This window comes from Camelus ferus, chromosome 3 (assembly GCF_009834535.1).
Source record: "Camelus ferus isolate YT-003-E chromosome 3, BCGSAC_Cfer_1.0, whole genome shotgun sequence".
Taxonomy (NCBI): Eukaryota; Metazoa; Chordata; class Mammalia; order Artiodactyla; family Camelidae; genus Camelus; species Camelus ferus.
The window spans coordinates 47,214,924-47,236,333 of NC_045698.1; positions in this window are offsets into that span (position 1 = coordinate 47,214,924).

Consider the following 21,410-nt stretch of genomic DNA (forward strand, 5'->3'; position numbering starts at 1 on the left):
CTTCAAATCCATTTCCCCCATTTTTTGGAGCTACATTATTTATAATCACTGACATAATAACATCTATTTTTGATAGATCTCAGGACCATGCTACATCAGCCATATTGTGAGAACAAAGGCTCCCGGAACATGTGCTGGAGGGAAGAAGACAGTGTGGCTGAGGAAAGTGACAGCAGGTGGGAAAACTTATCTTCCTGAAAGCTAGTTTGGAGAGTGTGACTTGATATAAATTACTTGGATGAATGGTTGGGTTAGGTTATCAGTGAGAAGAGGGTGAGTGGTTCTCCCCTCAGGGATCACTCCTGGGAGCCTGTTAAGTAACTGAATGGTGCATGAGATATTGGGACACTCTAGCCAGGAGGCCAAATGTTGTGTCTGCCATGATTCCTCCCTAGATGGGAGCTGAGGCCACGCACTCAACTTCTTCTCATAGTTCCAGTGCCACACACATACTTGGTGCTCAGTTTGTGCTTATTGACTGAGCTATTTTCAGTGGTCTCCCTGTGGGCATGAGAGAGTAAAGAAGTTTGTGGATGTTTGCCATGTATTGTCACGTGGGGAAAAAACCAACCAACCAACCAGGATGTAGAGAGGAGGATTTACTAAGAGGCTAATGAAGCTTAAATGTCAGGCCTCCTCATGTACACAGCTCCTTCCAAGGCTCTGTACACATATTTGTCCCCATCATTCTGAAATGTTTTCTTAAAGAAGATCCCAAATTTCATAAGCTTCAGATCCACGAAGCCTATATTCTCTCTGGGTATAAAATAGCATATAAACATAATTCCATAGCATAAAAACATAATTTAATTTTTCAAAATGAAAAATTCTTATTTCCATTCTTAATGGAAAATTCTATTTAGAAATAGAATAACAAATATATATGCAACACACCCACAAATACTTCCACAAGTTAGGGAGGGTATATATCAAAAATGTTCAAACTGGTTTTCTCTGAAATTGACTATTTATTTATTTACTTGCTATTTTCTGTTTTACTGGCATGATCAAGTGAATTAGTACTTTGTTAAAACTTACAGTTTTTCCCATGTTAAGGAGTCTTCCTTTGAACTGACTAACCTTTTCCTAAACTTTTACTTCCAGTCAAGCAATATCATATTTCTCTTCATCCAGCACTCGGAATGAAATTTTCTTTTCACTGTAATCGTAAACTCTAACTTGGGGAAATGAAATGAAAGTATATGAGTGAACCTGGCTCCCTGTAGGTTAAAATCATCATATCCACGGAAGGATGCGCATTGCTATTTGGCAGGTTTTTGCAGGAAGTTAATAAAAGAGTCAAGAGCTTCTATTTCCCATCCACCTTGATTCTGTCTCTAAGCTTCTCTCGTACCTTCACCCACACGGTCACACTCTGTCTTCAACGCCAAGTGTCTTTAGCCATGCTGACTCACTCTCTCACCATTACCTGGTAAGGAACTTGAAATCTGAAATTCTGGGGCTATAATGGAGACATCTGGCCTTCAGGTCTTTGTCCACAAAACCCAGGATGGCAGAGGCTGCATCCCCTGTGTTCAAACCTCCATTTAGAGTGTCTGAGAATTAGAATCTTAGTATTACTGTCAACAACTAGAACTGGTGACATGTCTTGTCAAGCATTGCTCTTTCTCCCTCTCCCATCCCCTTGCTCTCAGAGCCTGATCCTCAGAGTATTTCACCTGTCCCCACATCCTGGGCAACAAAGAGCCAGCAAACAGGAATAGGGAGGAGGCAGTGACATTAACGTTGTCCTGGGGTCGTTACTCTTGTCCTGCCATATTCTCCATGACCCTTGAAGAAGACCACAGGAGAAAAGACCGCACTGTAGTCTTGGGGGGTTGGATTAGGAGAGAAAAAAAAGACAGAGCTGAGGGTTAGGAGACAGGGCCACAGCGTATGTCTATAGAATTTCATTAATTTATTAATTTGCTCACTCATTCAGTTTTTCAAGAGCCCAACAAACATATATTATGTTGTTACTATGTGCCAGAAACTGTTTTAAGTGCTATGGATACAGACAAAGAGAAATGAAATATATAATGACATTATATTTAGGTATTCACAATACGGTGAGATCATTTCCTGGTCATTTTTAGTACAGTCGTAACTTTTCTAAAAATAGACACAGCAACATATACCCAAAAATACAGGCTAGTAATCTTTTACCTTTCTAATAAAATTCAATTACCATTAGGTCTATGCCTCAAAAATATTTGTAGGGCAGGAAACCCCATCCTTGCTGTCTCAATTTAGTACTCCATAGTAGTACCAGCCCCGATGGAAGATGAGAAAAGACATGGCACTAGTCCAAGAAATGAGAGCTTTTCCAGAAAAGAAAACACTTTGAATGGTGACAAGCACACAGTAAGTGCTACGTAAGGGTCAGCTATCATCTTCATCTTCATCATTATTTTAGACAAAAGGGAAAGTAAATGCAAAGGTTGGGAGGGAAGAGTGACAGCATGGCATGGTCAAGGAGTTTAAAAGAACTTGTGGGCACCATAAGTGTAGTGAGATATTGGGCTGAATAGACAGGGGACAGACCATGGAGAAGGTTGGCCCCAGGGAGCCCCTGATAGGTTCTTGGTGTCTTCTACTTCCCCGGCTAAGTTAGGCTCTCATTACCATTCCCCTGCTCAAATGAAATATTACTTGGCATTTCTGCTTCCCCTTTAGCTCTTTTGCCATATCCTGGTCTTAGCTGATGTAGCTTCCCATCATTCCTAAGACGAGGCTCCCGTTAGATCACTCTCCTACTTTAATCCTTCAGTGGCTGCCCATTGTCCATGGAATTCAGCCAACTGTCTCAGTGTGGCATGCAAGCATTGCTGGGCGAGGGCTGCAGCTAACCTCTCCGGGGTTCTCTTTTATCATCCTCTGTATGACTTCTATATCCAGCCACATGCAGCCTCTTGATTCCAAATGCCCCATTGCCTTCAACAATCCCCCCACCATGTTTTGAAATCTGTGTACCTTTCAAAGCTCTTCTCAATGCTGCCTCCTCTGTGAAGTCTTTTCTTAGATTCCCAATAGGTTGCATCTTCTCCCATCTCTGAACCCCCACTTTGTATTTCCTCTGAGGTTCTTTTATTACCTTGTACACCAGTCTATGTCTTGGCACAAGATCATAGGCTCTCTTTAGTCTTTCCTTTTATGGAGACCCTTTTGTGATGAGCGTTCTTTAGGATACACTTTAAGAAACACAGCAGGAAGGTGTGGAACCAGACCCCAGGGTTGGCTCTTCCACATTCCTACCACTCTGGTCCGCTTTGCTTTCTGATGGAAGGAGCCAGAGGGTCCTCTGGAGAGTGAAGCTGAAGAGGAGTGTCCAGAGCAGGCTGAAGGCTCCAGCCATGCTCCAGCCACCCCCTACACTGATCACTGAGCCCAAGGAAATGGCCTGTCCCAGATGTCCTTTCAATATAACACACACTAATCCAGTTATCAAGGCCTAGGTTGGAGACAAGATGGGTGAAAAGAGATAATCCATGGCTGGGAGCAAATCAAATTATCCCCCCTCATTTTCCTTCTCCCTTCCTTCCTCCCTTCCTGTCTTCCTTCCTTTTTTCTCCAAACAAATATCTCTGCCAGGTGGTTAAAAGCACCTGGCCAGGGCCTCGCAGCTTACCTAGATGCTCTGGTTTCCCCACTTAATTACCGTTATCAACTTCCCAGATTTTTGTAAACTTAACACACTGAATAATGAGGTTAATAAAACCAGTGAACTCCTTTGCCATGGACACAGACTATTTCTATAACTGTCAAATGTATTATTAGTTCAGATTTAATCACCTTTTCTTGTATCTTATAAATTTTTTCCTAATGACCTATTGGCTTTCCAGTGAGGGCTTTACTTATTCGATGTTAGATTTTTAATTCCTCTGGACTTGATTACAGTCTGTGTATTTATAGCTTCTAACACTTCTGCACTGAATAATTTCCCTAGTGAATATGCATCTGGAATTGAACAAATCAGACAAGCATGAAACCCCTGGCAGAAGCACTGACTATCTCTGGCCATCCTGGTCCTTGGGACAGCCACTTCCTCTAAAAAACTCCCTGTCTACTCTTAGTTCTTAGGGTTGTCAAAGGACTAAATAATGCAAAATATTCAAATATGGGATTCTTTTTAATAGAAGAATCAGTCTTTAAAATTGCCATATATTCATTCAACAAACATTTATTGAGAGCCTCCTGTCGGCCAGATTGTACACAAGCTCCAGGGATACAAACTGAATCAGCCACATACTGTTCCCAGAGTCCCAAGCCTCCTGAAGCTTATACACTAGCGAGGCAGACAGGCTTTAAAATACCTTTTTAAATTATTTTCAGGAGTATAGAGAAATTAGCAATAGGTAAGATTATTTCAGACAAACAGAATAAATAGGCTTAAGCAGAAGACATTTTCTAAAACTCAGATTCTATTTAAAATGCAAATAAACCCTTGAGGCAAAAGATACTTTTTGCTTTTCTTCGGGGTGCAAACTGTCCCTGAAAAATAGCAAATCCTTTGGACTGAATTCCTGTACTATTTAATAGCGTGCCAAGAAAGTAAAAACAAGCACTGAAGGTCAAAAATGGGGATATAGAAAAATGGGGCATGGATAAGTCCGAGTTATTTCAGGGAGAAAATCAGCAATGACCACATGTGTTGGGCTTAATGAAAGATCCAAACGTAGAACCTGTAAGAAATCTGAAGTGGCTTGAAATTTGTCAAACAGGTCAGGCTCTACTGAACTTTGACCAACACAGAAGCCTGGAAATGTGTGCTTTGCTTACTCTTTTCTGCAGCTGGCTGGGATACACAGTTTGGAAGTAACTTTCAATTATGGGCTAAATGACAGGGAAACTCTAAAGCTACACTCATACTTCCATGATGACTCCATCATCAAAGCATAGTGGGGACCTAGTCACATCAGGAACTGTACCCAGTCCAGGGAAAATGAGGTGAAGAGAAGTAAGCCCTACTGCCTAAGACTTGCAGAAGATGCTGAGTTGGTAACAGGAGAGATACTCTCAGCATCTCCTGGAACTATGGTTGACACCTACTGAGTACCTACTGTGTGCCTGACACTGTGCTGAGCACTTTAGTTGTTTTTAAATGTCATTCAATACTTATTTGAAATGAATACTGTTATCATCCCATTTGAGAGATAAGAAAATTAAGGCACAGAGAGGTTTAGCAACTTGTCTATGGCCATTTCAGCTATTGAGTCCAAGAACCAGAATGAACTCAGAGCCTCTGTTTGTAATCACTGACCTGCAGGGGCGTGGTTGCTCCCTTCTAAAGACTGCATTTTCCAGGTGGCATAAAGGAGACACTCTTGCAACATTTACCCTGCTGTTCACTCTACAAGTGTGAACTTTTCTGTGATCAGGTTGTCAGTGTGTTTGAAAGACAGTATGAAATAAAATGAATCAATTCTCCCTCCCAAAGTAGAAATAGAGCTGGGTAAGTGTAGGGTCAGAGTAAGTTTCATCAGAAGCCAAATAAAATAAGGATAAAAACCTGGGCACAGGCAGAAACCCTCAGAAAAGGGTGATCAGGAATTAAGAAGGCAGCGATGTTTGATTGGCATGGCCAGTTTGCTTAATTCCCAGTGCACTAGGGCCCAAGGGCGGTTCGGAGGGGAGGGTGACAGGGGCTCACTTCAGAATCATACACTTACAGGGGAATGTTGGGAAAAGAGGTCATTCCAGAAGGTCTGCTTAGGGCTCAAGGTTGGGAAGAAAGAGGTAGAAAAGGACTTCAGGGACTCCCTCTGGATACAAAGGCTGACGAAGGGGGAAGGACTGGGCATGACCAGTGCCCAAAAGAAATATATCAACCAGGAGGAGACAGCCCAGCCTTCCCAGGGCAGCTGCACCTGACAGCCTCCCTAGGGGACTGATACCTCTGCCAATTCCCATTGCCTGATTCAGGGAGAGTGGGGACACTCCAGATAACTAGTGTCACCAGGAGGAGCCGGATTTAGGTAAAAGGGTAGAAAATTCTATCTTCTCTTCAAGACTCAAAACTGCCTGCAGTAGCCAGATTGCCCCTGAAGTATAAGCTCAGGAGTCACAGAGTGTTTCACAGTGAGTGGAAAGACGTAAGGCCGAGGGAGATGAGCAAAAACAAGGAACAAAACCTCCATTTTGAGAAAAAAAAATTTTTTAATTTACTCAATGTCTATAGAAAGACCTTTTCCTTGGAAAGCTCTGAGTACATAGAGGGGCGGAGACAGGGATGCAGAAGGTGATTTCTCCAGCTTCCTTCAGCTCATTCTTCTTAGCATATACGTCCCCAGGGCAGCTCCACTTGGGGAAGCCAGATAGGGTACAGGGGCTGCAGGGTGTCCTGCTTGTTCCTGCTGTTAATGCCATGTGCAAGAGTCATTGAATGAAGGGCTCCCAGCCAGGAGTAGAGACAACCAGATTTACAGTGATCTTTCCTTCTGATTGGGGTTCCAGGTGTTGGGAAGGCCAGACTAAAAATGAAGGACCCTGTTCAAGGGGAGAGACTAGACACCCAGGCCTCCCCTCAGCCCTCCCCTGGGTGGGCCTGCCTATAAATCACTAACCTGGGTGCATTTCTGTTTTAGATTCCCCATGGGGCAACTGGACTGGCATGTAATGTTTGCATCCACATCTATCCGTAGCCTATAACTCTTTACTAGCTCTCTGCTACCAGGATGGGGCCTGCATGTGTGGACAGTCATAAACATGAGCCCCTGGGGCCAGTGGAATCCCAACACTCTTGACCTTGATGTCCCTCTCTGAGCCTTGTTTTCTTCATCTGGAAGGTGGGCTAATGTGGGTATGCTTTGCATGCCACCTCACCTTTATTTCACATGTGTCCCCTCCCCTGTGTTTATCACACACAGCTATGCTGCCCTTCTTTCTGTTTCTCAAACACCTTGAACTCAGTCCCAGCTCAGGTCTTCTGGAAGGCTCTCCCCAATTCTTCCCCTGGCTGGTTCCTTCTCACCCTGCAGGTTTCACTCAAATATCAGCCTTGAAGAGGCCTTCCTTGGCCAGGCAGTCTCAAGTTGCTTCTTGCCAAAATTCAAGTTCCCTCTTTTATTCTGCTCTATTATCTTCACAAAATTTGCTACACTTTGAAAATATGTTGTTTACACATTGATTTTGCACCAACTCAGAACTCCCCTTACCTCCTTATCTGAAATTGTACCCCATATCTCCCCTATTTGTCTTCCCTGCTTTATTCTTCTTCTTGGCACTTACAACATACTATTTAATTTACTTATTTCTTTAGTTTATTGTCTGTCTTTTCCCGACTAGAATATAGCTCTGTGAAGGCAGATTTGTTTGTTTGGGTCATTGCTGTACCCTAAGTGCCTAGCACAACACTTGGCACCTAGTAGGTTATCAGTAATGTTTACTGAGTGGAAGAATCCATTTGCTGTCTGTCCCTCTCCACCGGAAGGTAGGCACTACAAGAGCAGGCACTTTATCACCACTGTTCACTGTAATAATTCCATGAGGGCACCCAAAAGTATTTGTTCAGTTCATGAATGGCAGCCACTTCATAGGGGTTTTGAAGATTAAAATGAGATAATCCTTGTAAACTTGACTTAAGTGCCATGCACATAGTAAGAGTTCAGTAAAAATTAAGATGCAATTACTATTAAAAATTGAACTTTTGACAAGGAACTTGTAGAAACTTTTGTGCTTTCTTGATTTGGGTTTACAGAAACCGGGGTGCCTCATATTTGTACACTATGAATTTACAATTGCTTCTGGTTCACCGAGGTCCAGGCAGGATGGGACCCTAGAACTTTGTCTTGGTCTAGGGAAAACTATCTCTTTATTACTCTGTTGTGGTAAACAAATATTTTTGTTGAGTCAACCTGGAATGTTGAGGCTCAACTAACAAATGCTTTGTCAGATTACATTAAAGTCAGGGTTTGAGCATTTTACACCAGCTAATTTCCCCCCTACCCCCACCCCTTGGAAACCTTGTAGGTCAAAGTGAATCTAGAAGGAATCTATCCATGTTAGATATATCTTGGTTCTTCCAGAGTTTACCATATGTTTGCACTCCTGTGCTGTTTGATTTTTAGTGACTAGCTGTATTTTCCAATGCCCAGTGGAAATGCATTGAAGCAGAGGAGATGTCTGTCAGAGAGGCCAGCAGCTTTAGAGTAGTGTATGATTTTCTCAGAAGAGAGAAGCTCTGACCCAGGCCCACTATACACTGAGTTTCCACGATGAAGAGTATTTTTTAGGAGTGGAAAGCCATGATGTTTGAGTTTTCAGTCCCATATTTAGGAGACTCTTCTGATACAATAGACACATCCTCCCTAGAAAGGAATTGAATAGTTTGATGAGCTGGTAAATCTCACTTTTTGAGGCCTGAAAGTGGGCATGAAAGCTTTTGAGAACCCATCTTTCAGCCGATTTTAAGTATTCTGACTTCAAGAGCAGTAGGCCGTGTGCATTCTGTACCCTGAGGCTCACTGATTGTCTTTAGACAATCCTGTTCTCCCAGGTGTAGCCTTGCTGGGAGGAGATGAGAACCTGGGTGAGTTTCTGATCAAGCTAATTGCTTGCAATTGGCTTCCTAAAAATAACAGACATGCCACATCTCCAGAGCTTTCGAAAAACGGTGGCGAGCAAGAGCTTTATTTTTAACATCATGTTCCTACAGTAGCAAATGTCTGGGGAAGAATGGAATCTACCAGTATACATCTAGAACCCTTACCTCGTAGAGCCCCGAATTGGCTGGCACTACACACCCCATTCTACCAGTTCCTTCACCCCTAGGTTGGCCCAGGTTCACTGCAGACCTCAAGGCAAAGGGCAGGATGTTCACAACTCTCTTCACCCTCCCAGAGACCTCAGAGCTTGAGGAAATGGAAATCAGTGAGCCCTCACAGTGACGAGTAACCCCTTCCCTAGGAAAGCGAAGGCTGGAGCCCGGCTACCTTTTAGTCTTCATCAGACTAGCTAATTATAGCCTTCACTCAGAGTATTTCTCTTCATTCAAACCTGAAACCTGGATAATTCCCTACTCTTGCATAATATCCTGGGGTTCCCACTGCGAAGGAAGATGTGTGACAGGTTAAGTTCCTTTCTCTATTTCTGGACTAAATACAGTACCTGTGAGAAGTGATGTAATCACTGACCATGAAAATGTAGTTAAATACATTTATTTTATCTAAAAAAAAATTTTTTTTTTGCTGTATGCTGTGGAGACATTTAGAAGTTACAGTCAGTATTCCATGAACACATTCTTGAGGCCTGATATATCTTGTATAACAACAACTTCCTCTTTGAAAATATTTTTTAGAACAGGATTAGCACAAAACATTGATGTCAGTTTTAAAGGTGGTATTTTAAAATGAGTTTAAAGTGCTATTACTTTGTAACCACCTTACAAAACAATATGACTAGTAATACAGTACAACCTGAGTTCACAAGTTTGAAATCAAATGTTCAATGATGAAACTCACAGGCATAGGAAACAAACTTATGGTTACCAGTGGGGAAATGAGGGAGAGATAAATTAGGAGTTTGGGATTAACATACACACTACTATATATGAAATAGATAAACAAGAACCTGTGTAGCATAGGGAACTATATTCAATATTTTGTAATAACCTATAGTGGAAAAGAATCTGAAAACAGAATATATATATTCTTTTTATTTTTGTTCTTTTAAAATATTTATATTCTATATATACATAAAATGGAATCACTTTCCTGTACACCTGAAACTAACACAACATTATAAATCAAATATACCTCAATAAAAACATTTTAATTATAAAGATGAAGCAATGAAGTTCAAATTCTATTTAAGCAGAATCTTCTGATACTCCCACTGTAGCTCCTCTTCTCCTAGTCTAATAATTTGAACTTGTTTTAATTATGGCAATTTGAAGATGTCTCAAAATAAGGTCTACCTTCATCTCTGTAACAACAGACATACGGTTTTATTTACTTTTAATCATAAGTTGGTGTATTTTGGATTCTTTTTTCAATCACATATACAGCAAAACTTCATCTATACAAAACTCAGCTATCCTGAAATTTCAGGGAGATGGGGTTGTCTCAGGACCAAAAAATAAAAATAAAAAAAAAATAAATAAGAGAGGCCTCTGGTTAATCAAATAAATCTTAGAAAATCTATGCACTGAAGCTCATGCACTTGATACGTGCAGCAACTCAAAATCTGTTTTGGCCTACTTGACTTACTTGCAGATTAAATTTACAAATTAAAATCTATGTAAAAAGGGAGTTAGAGATATTTCTTCAAGGTTATAACATTAAAATCATCAATAAGTGATGGCTGACAGCTTATCAGCAATGAAGGAGGCAAACAAAACAAGAACCAGCAAGTAAAATCCCCTGTATGAAGTAGATATTCAACAATTTATTGCAGGGACATCCCAAGAACTGTCACTGTGTTTCAGCTAACGTTCACAATGATAAACCTGAGTCATCAAAGAAAGATAAGTTAGGATCAAAACACTCTGTGTACAAGGGGAGAGAAATGTTTAGCCAAACAGAAAATTAAGCTATTCTGAGTCATTTACTGAATATATTTATTTATGTGCCAAGTATTGTGCTCAGGTCATACTGAGACAGCAGTTCCTGCTCTCCAGAAACTCACATTCTAAGTCAGAAGTTTCAAAGTGTGGTCAGGGAACTCCTGGAGGTCAGTAAGTTCCTTCCAGACTGTTTTCAAGGTCAAAGCTATTTTATTAATAATACATACCAGGATGGCATTTGCTTTTTTCCCCACTGTATTGGCATTTGCACTTCAAGTGCAAAAGTAATGGTTTCTCAGCATGTATCAAGGCAGTGGCACCAAACATACTGGTCATCATTGGATTGCTCACCCTCACGCACAGAAACAACAACAACAACAACAACAACAACAACAACAACAACAACAACAAAACCTGCTAGTTTCACTGCAGAATGTTCTTGACAAAGCAAGAAAGATGATTAATTTTCATTAAATGCCAACCTGAAGTATACATATTTTTAATATTCCATGTAATAAAATGGGAGGTATGCATGAATCACTTTTGCTGCATGTTGAAGTATGATGATTTGTCTAGAGGAAAAATACTTGTGTGATTGCTTGAGTTGCAAGCTGAACTAGCCGCTTCTTAAATGGAACACAATTTTCACTTGAAAGAATGATTGACATTCAAACTGTGTTCAAACTTGGCTATCTGGCAGATGTTTTGTCAAAAATGAGCAAAGTGGGCCTGTCACTTCAAGGAAAGCAACCGATTGCGTCTGTGGCCAATAATAAAGTATGAACTTTCAAATGAAACTTTGAAATTTGGAAAACTAGAGCTTGCAGCTTCCCAATAATGAAAGACTTCTCTGATGGGAATGATAATAACAGATTGGCTTTTTGATATTATATAATGAAATCATCAAAATAGAATGATGTATATAACTCAGTGAAGCAGTCTTTTCCAGATTACCAAAATGTATGGCATTACAAAATCATGCATGGATAAAAAAAGTTCATTCAAAGTGAAGAATAGACCAAATGGATTTTAATGTAACAAAATACGAAAAGTTCATTGATTTGCTTTCAGACTACACATTGAAAGTAAACTCTAAGAATCTACCACTTGTTGAGTTTTAGCACAGTATCAAAAAGGAATATCCACAATTACCTAAAAACATTTTAAAAAATCCCTCCTTTTTCACTATCTGTGTGAAACTAGATTTTCCTCATATACTTCAACCCAAAACAATTTATTGTAACATACTGAATGCAAAGACAGATATGAGAGTCTGTTTCAAAAATGTGCAATGCCATTTTCTGTGTGAATTTTTGTTTTGAAAAATATAATTCCTTTCATAAAAATATGTTCTTAGATGTTAATGTGTAATAAGTTTATTATTTTTATTTTTAAAATAATCAAATATATGTAATATAAAATATTTTAAGAATTCCCCAATTTTAATTTCTAATAAAGTAAATATCAACATGATTACCCACATTTACAAAAGCTCTTCAGGGTCTTGAATAATTTTTAAGAGTACAAAAGATGCTGATTCTGAAAACTTTGAGAACCACTGGTCTAGGAAGAAGACACAGACTCTAAGTCACTAATTCTAACCTACTACTATAAGGGCTTTGATAGAAAGAAGCACAAGATAACATGGGAGGCAAGGGGAGCTAGCCTCGTCTCAGAGAGTCAGGGAAAGCTTCCTGGAGGAAGTTATCTATGCTAGGACTTGATGATGAGAAGTTAGCATAGTAAGAGGGGGAAGATGTTCAAGATAGAAGAAGGAGCTTATGCAAAAGTCTCATTTATGAAAAGAAAAATTACTTGGTAGAGCTAAAGAATAGTTTGTGATAACCTAGATTGTCCTGATTATATTATTATTTCTGTAAAACAAGCGTATATGTGCAGTGAAGGGGTAAAAATGAACTCTGTCCCAAGTATATGTACTACTAATAAAGGGGGGAAGGTGGAAATGGTCTGTGATGTACTGTAAATATTTATAGAAAATTTATAAGAACCACCTTAAAAAGTTGGTACAAATATTTAATTAGCAGTTATAATCTACATTCCCTGATATCTCTAAACATAAGCCAAAATTTAGACTGTCTTTTAAGGAATATTTTTCATGTTTTAAAGAATTCTAATGAGATATTTAAAGGCTGATTTGAATCTGAACTATTACATGTTTAAGTTTAATGCCTTATATTCTTTATAAATACTCTTATTTCCACTCAGATCAGTGATAGCTATCTCATGAATTCAGGTTATATCCAAAGTGATTTTTCTCTACGTGTCCTAGATTGTAATGTCGACTTCTCCACATTTTGGTGGCTTCTTTGTCATATTTACAGTATGGTCATGGTTTCCTGTTTTCTCATTTCTGTTCTCTTTTAATAGTGTCTTCCCACCACACTGAAGAAAACATTTCAGTCAAATACCCTGGAAAACTCCATCAGGAGTGCACTGCTGGCAGAGGCCAAGGTAAGCATGTGTCCTGAAGACCAGGCCAGGTAGCCAGCAACTCTAAGGGGCATGTTCATACTCAAAGCCCCTGGTCTATCCCATGGTTATTCATGAGCTGGAACAGAGCTTCTGAGAGTGATTTTTCTTTTTGGCAGGAGTTCAGAAGAAACAGAAACAAATATTTCTGGCTTAGAGGGTAGGCCCAGTATAACTGGTATCTTGGAGCAGAAAGCCACCCACAATCAAGTCACTGTAATCTTTGGATGGCAGGCTACTGTTATGTGTTATAGAATTAGGATTCACTGTCAGGAAAATGCAGTGGCTGACACAGTATTGCTGCACTTCACAACCCTTATCTGAAGGGCTCTGTTTAATTTAGAAACGTTTATAGGGCACTCCGGAGAGTATTTTGCCAGGGATCACATCTGTCAACTTATGTTTGTAAGCCTGCACACACATTGCTTTATCAGTGTATCTTCTGCATTATTTGGTGCATGTTTTGCTGATTTGTCTCTATCTTTTGTGGCTCCTGAGAACTCTGAAAGGACAAAATAATACAACCATGGGTGGATTATAATGTGACATTTTTTACAGTCTATTATATTTTAAGGCATTATAAGAAACAAACCCAAAAAAGCAGCAAAAATATGTCAAATCAGTAAAACTAAATCATTCACAACTAAGATTGATTATGGAACTATGGATACCACCTATGTCTCCCAAAAGATTTAAAAATACATTAGACATTTAAACATACTGTATCCCCAGCAGCTAGCACTGCCTTGGCACCCAGTGTGTATTTAGTAAATGCTGAATGAGTAAATGATTGAGCTCTATTACATAGAAATGATAGATGTACACAGTTTTCAAATGCGGACATTGAGACACAATGAGGTGAGGTAGCTTGTATAATACACACAGCTGATAAAAGGTAGGATTCAGTTTGAAGTCAGGCAACCGGACTATAAACTCACTTGACTGACCTCTGTGCACCCTTGGACATAATGTTAGTGAAGTTTTTGGAGATCATTTATATTTAGGTAATGTGACATTTTTCCATCAAATATTTTGATTGACTATTTAATAATTTTTTTTTTTTTTTAGGATGACAAGCCAGATTCACAGATATTGGCCTAACTTCCTCACTGTCAATAGTCACTTATTGGGTTCATCTCATTGGTGACAGTGAGGGGAGTGGTGGATGAAAATCTCAGGGGACAACATGTGTGGCTCAAAAACTAGCACAGTTGCTCCATGTTAAAATGACCCACGTAGCAGCCCCTTGAACACGTCCCCTATGTGTGCCACTCCATGCGGCTGCCATGGTCGAGGTAAAATGCTTTTCTAGATCAAATCACAACCTTCTTTTACACTTACCCTGTGTTTTGGTTTGTTTTTAATCCTGATGATTAATATATTTTGAAGTTTCGAATGCTTAAAAGTCAGTCGATTTTTATATTGCCACAGGAGGGCATATGATTTAAAAGGTTGAGAAATGACAACACAGTCATGTGCCTCCAGGTTATAATAATACCTATCAGTGAGAGTCATAATAACCTTCCTGTGTTGGTTTTCTGTTCTGGAAAATGGAAGCATGGACATTTGGAAAGACAATGTTTCCGAAGCCTGCTACAAACTGTGAAGGCAGGACAAATGCCAGTTCCACGGGGGCTATTCTGAGTCTGGTCACCCTCCCACACCTATTTAGTTCCAGCAGATTCTCCGCACTTTTTACTGTTAGCTGAATATTTCTTATGTCATGTCCCCCAGTGGCCAGCTTCTCACTCCCTGGTGTGGATGGAAAAACCATTTTTCAAAGGCGTTCAAGACTCCATCTCATTTCACATTGATTCTGTGCCACTTCACAATACTTTCAACTACATTTTGTCCAGTGAACCTTCCTTTATTGCCCTCTAAAGAAAGTTAAAAAACCATGTCTTCCCTTTCCGTGGTTTCCTGTATCTGTACTTCTTCCCTTCTGGAAAGTAAGCTCTGTGAGGGTAGGGACCAAGCTTGCTTCATCACAGCATCTTCAGGAACTACAACAATCTCTAGTGCGTGGTGGATGCTTACATGCTTATAAGATATGTTGTCTCAATTAATGTACGAATGACTTAAGAAAAAACTGTCTCTTGGTGAACTGATATCACAACTTAGAAAACTTTATTTTTACCTGGTTGTCTGTATATGATTCCCCCCCTTTTCCTGTCACTTTAAAAAAACTTCTCACACATATACACAGAAGGAATCCATCTCTAAAGTAACTAATCCATGAGCAACTATAGAATTCTAAACAGAACCAAGCTCCTTTCAGAAATGACAAAACTTGAATACCATCTAATGGGAAATCGGATACTTGCTGACCATGGGATTGTAGAGAAATGGCCCCCAGTTTCCTAAAGGGCAGCTTTGATTGTTTCAGTATTTTAAATCCCAGTGGTTTTCAGATGTTCTTGCCTAGCTCCAAGCTGTTTAGAGAGTGAACACCATGGCCCCTGACTGTGCTCCAGGAGCAGCACAAAGATGAGAGATGCTGAGTCAGGCAGCTTCACAAGCAGCCCCGATCCTCCCCGTGACCCAGCCCACAATGTGGGGCGGGACTGGGCAGAGCCACCCAGAATGCCAGGTGACATGGGAGCTTCCCAGAAGGCATGGCACAAGGAATTAGGTTCCCAAAGTGTCTAACTCACCTGTGTTAACAAATCGCCACAAATTTAGTGGCTTAAAATGACACATTTATTATGTTACAGTTTGAGGGGCTGGAAGTCCTAAAAGCAAGGTGTCAGCTGAGGTTTGTACCTTTTGGAGGCTCAAGGTGAAATCCACTTCCTTGCCTTTTCCAGCTTCTAGAGGCACCCCAAGTTCCTTAGCTCATGGCCTCTTCCCCCATCTTCAGACCTAGCAGAGTACTTTCAAACCTGCATCTCTTTGTCGGTCTCTGTCTCTCTCCCTCTTACCTCACCACGTCACTCTTCCATTATCACATCTCCTCCTCTGACTCGGACACTTGTCTCCCCCTTATAAAGGCCTTTGCGATTATATTGGGCCCACCCAGATAATTCAGGATAATCTCATCTCCAAATCCTTAGTCATATCTGCAAAGTCCCTCTTGCCAAGTAAAGTAGTATATTCACAGATTCCAGGGATTAAGATGTGAAGGTTTGGGGGGTTGTTATTCTACCTACTACCCCACCCCACCTGCTTTCTTCCCAACAGCCTCATAGAGTGGCCTTCAGTTCCTCCCCTCTCCCAAGGCTGAGCACACTCCACACTCATAGGCTGCTGGAGGCCTGCTGCCACTTCCTCCTGAGTTTTTCTGGTCCTCCCAGCTCATTGTCACTTGCTTCTTCTTCCACGTTCCTTTGAGCAACTCTGGGCCCTCTCAGGGCATTCCTTTCTGCTGCCTACCACCGTATTTGTGCGTGCATGTGTTCCTTTCCTGACTAACCTGAACCAGCAGCCAACTCCCCGTGCCCTCCTGGGGCCTAGAACAGTGCAGCAGATTTCAGGTACTTGGCTCTGGCTGCTAGTGCTCGGCAGAGGACATGTGAGCCCCTTCTCCCTGAGCCTGGGGCTGTCCAAATGTTTCCCCCAGAGTCCTGAGACTGCGCCCCTTACCCCGACTCCTAAGCACCTCTGCTAGGGTGGGATGGCTTCCCTGACTGTGAGCTGGCTGGACTCCACAATCAAGCCTGTTTAGACTACATCCTTTTGGGGAGGTGGGTGCTGCCCATGGCCTGGGGAGAGAGCCTGCATTTGTGTCTGCAGCTTCCCACCTTGTGCAAGCCTGGCTTGTTATTGCTTTGCTGTTTGCTGTGGCAGCGGTGGTTTGTCTGCAGTACTAGCTGAGGAGCCACGTCTCCAAGCAGCCTTGGCTATTTCCACTATAATTCTCTTCCCCTCAGGATGCCATCCTTTACATGTGTTGGTATGACTCACTTGGCACTTGTACTTGGTGAGAGCCCGAGCTTAATGAAAAGGCACTGGCCAAGAATGTCGCAGTCTCATTTTCAGCCGCTCCCTGGGTCAGACTTGTTTCAGCACAGGCAGAATCTTCCTTCCCCAGCCATCAAGAAATGCAGAAGGAAGAGCTGTTTAATTGCCAGACACTAGGTGAAGCTTGGGGCTGGGGTTTAAGTGAATTAAAGGGCAGGGTGAAGGAGGGAATAAACACATGAAATCAAAGTTTCTGCTCTTACACATTCAGAATCAACTGGGGAGAAAGATAGGTTACCAAGCCATTACAAAATTCTGCAAGATCTTCTCTCAGCAAAGTGCTGTGGAGCTGAGGAGAAATGAGTGGATCCATATCTCACAGTCTTTATCTGGAAAAATCCACGACATTAAAAATACAGATCTTAAAGGTACTAGAAAACCCCTGGGAGAATTTGTCTTATATAATCTCAGAATGGCAAAGGCCTTTCTAAATATAACATAGGACTCAGAAACTATAAATGAAAAAAACAGTTACATTTAACCACATGAAAATATTCCCCACAGCAAAATCTATGATACAGTCAAAAAACAAAAGCCAAACAAAGAAATGATATTTGTAAATCATATTACAGAAAAAAGCTAAGTCCCCTAATATATAAAGAATACATGTAAATCAGTAAGAAAAACACTAATCATCTGACAGAAAAATGGACAATGTATAAGCAGACAACCCATAGAAGTTGAAATGCAGATGACCCTGTGAAAAGATGGTCCATATCACTTATAATAAGAAAAAATTTTAAATCAATTCATAAAAACTGAGAACAAAATGTAATAAAGGAACTTATTTATTGAGTTAGTGGCATAATATATAAAAAGGAATTAATTCAAGTGACTTTAAAACTGCATCCTTGTGGGAAATATCTAATAACAAAGAAAATTGCAAAAAAAAAATCCTAAATTGCTTTCAGTAATCCTATTGATACCAGTAGCATTTTAATTGTCATTCTGAGAGTACTATGTATGAATTGCAAAATAAAGTGACCATTTTGGTGTTTTTGGCAACTGGGAATTTTTGTTCTCTAGTGTGATATATTCTAAGAACAAAAATAATTGCAAATATTTTAAACTGCTTTTAGTAATAATCATTGTCAGCAGAAGCGTTGTATTTTGACCTTAGACTACCATGAGTGTAATTTGTATATATTTCCAGATAAAGAAAATGAGAAATTATCTGTGCTTCTAATTCACTCACCCTTGGTGTCTTTGAGAACTGGAATTATTGGCATAAGACAAAGGAAACACAGATGTAAAACTGAAGGTTAAGCAAAGTCTCTGAAGTCTTGATTCTGAATGGGCAATATCAGTATGAACTGATAACGTATTTCATCTTGAAAAAAATTTTTTATTTCTATCCACTGGAAATATATAAAAACAATGACTAAGATAGTAGTAACAAGTCAGTCCTAGTATTCAGATTATGGTCTCTAAATATCATTTCTCTCATAAGGAACCAGGGCTCCTTAGAGAAGTGGCTAATTCCAGGTTCTGAGGCCAGGTATACACAAGGTGAGCTGGGAATATCTTATCATATCACTGCCCAAAGATGGAAAAATTAAAATATCAATATGAATAATGACTTCAAGTTATATTCTTAGTGATACAAAAAAATATTAATCACCTTTGGATGATATTATGAAAAAAATTCATTATATTCAAAATTAGTAAATAAAGACAAAGAATCATGTGTTTATCCTTCATTTCCTACATAAAGTGTACCTCAGGCTAACCAAGGGACAGGGTGATATTTCTCCTAACAGAAATCTTCCAGCTGTCAAATGAAGAAAGAATAATAAAATTAGAATATTATTTTCCAACATGTAATGAAATAAGAGATCAGGGTAGTAATCATCAATGGCTGCCAAGATCTTAGGACAAGGTCAACCAGTCTTTATGTGTTCCTGAAGGAAGAACACAGTGTCACCCAAAAAGTATACTTGCAAAAAAAAAAAAAACCAAAACAAACAAACCTGCATCTGATTAAGCTTTTAGATCTAACTATCTATTTAAGATAATTCAAGAGATGGAAGAATATGTACATAACACAACAGGGATGCAGTCAGTAAAATTTAGAACGTGAAACTCTGCAGAGTAAATGTTCCTACTATTCAACAGAAAGATTCAAGGAAAAAAAGAGTAGGAACACACAGATTAGGAGATTTAAGGCATATCAATCAATCGAAATATATCGATCTCATTTTGATCTTGATTTAAACAAACTGTAAAAGTCATTTGATTAAGGATAATGGGTACAAGGAGGTCTCATACCATTCTACTTTTATATATGTTTGAAAATTTCCATAGTAAAATGTTAAATAATAATAGCAGGAACAACTAGCCCCTACTGAGTGCTTATTACATGTAAGGCACTATCTTAAGCACTTTACATATTTAAACTGCCGTCCTGTCTGTGAGGTCGGCACTCATCTCTACTATGTAAATGAGAAAACCAAGGCACAGAGTGGTTAAGCATCTTGCCCAAGGTCACACAGCTAGTAAATTATGGTGCTGAGATTCAAAAACAGGTAGTCTGACTCCAGAACCCTATTTCTAACTTTTACAGTACTAACTCTCATGATGATGGTAGCTTGGACCAGGGTGGGGATAGTGGAAAGAAGTAGATGGACTGAAGCTATACTTAAGAGATAAAATTGACTAGACTCCGTGCTTAATTGTACATGGGGCTAAGAATCAGGAAGGAGTCCAAGATGCCTGTGAAGTTTCTGCCTTGATCACGAGGTAGATGGTGATACTGTTCTTTGAAATAGGAAAAGTGAGAGAGGAACAGGTTTGGAAGGCAAAGATGATTTTGATTTGGAGCATGTTGAGCCTGAGGTGCCTTTGGGACATCCAGGTGATGTCAGTTGGCAATAGATAACACAGGTATTGATGTTAGTTTCCCCTAAACTCAGGTGTTTGTCTTTAATTCCTCTCTAACATTTGCTAAGCTCCATTTTTTTAAAAAAGCTTTTTTTGGGGGGAGGTAATTAGGTTTATTTTTTTACTTATTTATTTAGAGGAGGTGCTGGGGATTAAACCTCTACCACTTGAGCTATACCCTCTCCACTCCCATTTTTAACCTAGAATAGACCTCAGGGTCAGAGTCTTGAGCAAATAACAGTATAAAGCAGGAATTTAATCATATTATCTTATTTTTATTATGTTTATTCTTAGGAATACCTTCTGTTTATAAGTGATATTAATGTTTCCATCTATACAACAATAAAGGATTTCATTTTAAAATAAATTTAAGTAAAAGAAATAGAGCTAATGAAAACTATTACATAAATAAAAGTAATGGCAGTTTAGAGAAATGGAAGACAATCACTAGCTGACACTGATGGCTGAAACTGGAAAACAGCATTCCTCACCATATCTCCTCACCCCACTATGGGCTTTGGTGCTGGCCTCACCTCTCTAACAGCAATCAAATGCCTTCTGTTGATCTTTACCATCTCACTTGGAAACTCTTTGTCACTGTTCACTGGTGAAGGCAGCTCACCAGAAAGCTTGTCAGAGACCCCAAGTGCCGTAGGCCAAATGGTATCTTTAGTCCCCATTGATCAGACTAGCATACAGAATGGGGCAGAGCTTTTGGCTGGCCACCATATTTTCCTTATCAAGGTTTCAGGAAGGAGTTAAGAGCAAAAAGTGCATTACTAGTAAGTCAGGGTGGTTAACAGCTAAGACAATGGGCTATTCTGGAAATCTTAGCATATCCAAGTAATTTTTAAAAAATTGATATGTGTTCTAGTATTAAAACTATATTGACTACTCTAGTTTCCATGCATTACTCCACTCATTCCTCTTTCCTAAGCCTCTTATTCCCCAGACTTTTATGATGGTACCATGTTTGCACATTTCATTCCTTCTTCACTACCACCACCCCCTTCCTGGGACAGACGCTGTATTCAGTATATGCAGTATGTTTGTGAGAAATGGTTGTAGATGGGATGCCTTTAAACAACATTTTTATGAGTTCCTTTAAACATAGACAAATGCAATAAGTATTTCTAATGCTACATGTATTGTAAAAGACATCATTGTCATATGAAATAATTTTGCTTGTGTGTCCCTCAAGGAACTGAAAAGCACATTATAGTCACTATAATCCTGCTGGGTAGAAACAGTATCTTCTCTTTATTCTTTGTTATTCCTGATACTATCTGTTCAGCATATTACTGAGAAAAGAAATCTGTATTTGGAATAATGCATCTGTATTCTCATTTCCCATGAGCACCACAAAGGCAGTACTTTTTTTTCATCAGTGGGTCTTGCAGAGTAAGGTCCAAAGCCTGAACAATATTTTGCATTTCTGTTGTATTCTTTAAATGGAGGTGGTAAATACTCGAAAATATGTCTTTCTAAATCCACAACATTAAAGAAAAGACTGTTTCCATCTTCCTGGGCAGGGTACCCTCAGCCCCACGACCACTGTGCTACCACAGCTCCTGAGAAC